General features: G+C 51.8%; 1 protein-coding gene across 4 annotated transcripts in view; it reads right to left on the minus strand.

Annotated features, from left to right (window-relative positions):
• Positions 1-2,106, minus strand: part of LOC116847323 (homeobox protein onecut-like) — a 125,288-nt gene that overhangs the window by 39,063 nt on the left and 84,119 nt on the right. The window lies entirely within an intron of this gene.

Here is a 2,106-nt window from a genome sequence, read left to right on the forward strand (position 1 = left end):
CGCGTATGTACACATGTATAATTTTCTCGGTATCGCTTTTCACGATTATCTCGGCGTTGTGTGATAGCACGTGTTCCACGTGACTGCTTCGGCGAATGCGAGCGTGGATTCTCTCTCTTTCTTTCTTTCTCGGGCCAGTTAAAGGGTTAAGGACGCTCGTTAATCGTTGCAACCGATTCAATTTGGAATACGGTTTATCCTTGTTTATCCTCGAAACGGCGCGTCGCGTCGGGTTTCCTCCCTCCTCTCTTCCCACCCCTCGGTCCCCTTTCTCTCCTCCCTCGTTTCCTCCCTTTACTGTGCTTTTACTTTTTTTTCTCGTTTTATCTATTTATTTACTCTATTTTTTTTTCTTTCTCTTTGCGTTTACTTCTCTTCTAAACCCTCTCTATATTATCAGTTCAACAAACAGCAGCGACTCGAGCGGCTTCTCAATAAAATGCCTCCGTACGTGTCACTTGTCTGTTATTTGTACTTTCTTGTTTCCAGAATTCCTTGTAATGGTTATTACATATACATACGACTGTTGTGGTTGGTGGTTGTGTTGTTGCAATGACTGGTGTGGTCATCTATCGTGTACTTGAGCGTGTCATCTGTGTGTGGCCGCGCGTGTGTGTGTGTGTGTTTTTGCGCGCGCGCGTATATGTACGCCTATGTGTGTATGAATGTACGTGTGTGTAATGTCTGTTTTCTTTCAATCTAAAGCTTACGTTTAAAGAAGCAGCAGCAAGATACGGTATATATATATATATATATAATATGTAGGCGAATGGGTATATAGAGGCCATAATCACGTATGTATATATATATAGATATATATGTATATACGGTTCATACAGGTACAGCGAGAACGTGCATGGATTCGTTGTATATACTGTCATGTATGGAGATCTCCCACTCTTGTGAGATTTGCTTGCCTTTTTCGAGCTGTCGATCGCTCGCACAGCTAAATCAACAAACAGAAACTCAGTCATAATAAATGCAGCCCGCCATCGCTCGCGCACCTCCGTTTATCTTCGCGCAGCCCGACGCGATTCCCGATCGATCCCTTAATCCCTCGCGCTCAAGGATGAGATGCGCGCCGGGTCGTGCATCTCTCCCCCTTCTTAACGGATCCGCGGCGATCGAATTCGCGACGGAAGCTCCGCGGTTCGAATCGAAACACTGCTCATCTCGCGGCGACAACTCGAGCGGACGCAATTTTGCGCGGGACGCTTCTGACGATTTCGTCGCGCGACGACGGCGCCGCGGGAGGAGGAGAAGGTGAAGCGGGAGAGGAGCGGGTTGCCCCTCTCTCGGAGTGCACTCACACCTCGCGAGAGTAGAGTTCCGCTCCGAATCGAGGAGAGTCCCTCCTCTTTCTCTTCCTTCTCCTCCGTCACGGTCATCCCCGCGCTCGCGTCTGCATCGAAACGAATACAGGCGAATCGTGCGGGGGAATCGTAGGGTGCGGGGGGCTGGTCCTGAGGGCGATTTACGCCGAGGAGACTCGCGTCCACCAGACGTGCCGGAGGAAGATGTCCTGCGACCGAGGCCTGCGGTCGCAGGACACCTGTCGACTTCCGGCACGAACCGAGCGCGAGCCCCACGCGGCTTCGATCGCGCCTCCAGGACGAGACCCCGGTCGATCGCAGTCGCGCGGCAAGGATCGCGTGGACGACCGGGACGCAGCGTACGCCTGCGTCGCGGTCGCGACGCCGTTCCTCCCGTCGTCGTTCTCGATCACCCAACAACACAGAGAAATCTCCCGCGAGATTCCCGTCCGCGATCCCGATTTCCTCCTTCTCTCTTTTCCTCTCTCTCTCTCTCTCTCTCTTTCTACTTCTACACCTCTATCTCGTTTTCTCGCTCGCTCGAGCGGCGGCTGCATGGAGGATCGACGAACAAAAACGTGAGAGAAAGAGAACACAAACGGACACGTATGGAGGGGCGGAAATGAAGAAGAAGAAAAAGCTGCGCCTATAAAACGTAGACACATAATATCTGTACATATGCATGAGAGGTCGATCGATCGATTCATCCACCAGTCAGTCAATCGAAAGCAATCGACGAGAGGGCTGAGCCGGAGGGGCGATCGGGGGAGAGCGGGGTAAGAGAGTGGACGGT

The sequence above is a fragment of the Odontomachus brunneus genome, unplaced genomic scaffold (genome assembly GCF_010583005.1).
Source record: "Odontomachus brunneus isolate Ranch 3 - 2012 unplaced genomic scaffold, Obru_v1 Obru_scaffold_076, whole genome shotgun sequence".
Lineage (NCBI taxonomy): Eukaryota > Metazoa > Arthropoda > Insecta > Hymenoptera > Formicidae > Odontomachus > Odontomachus brunneus.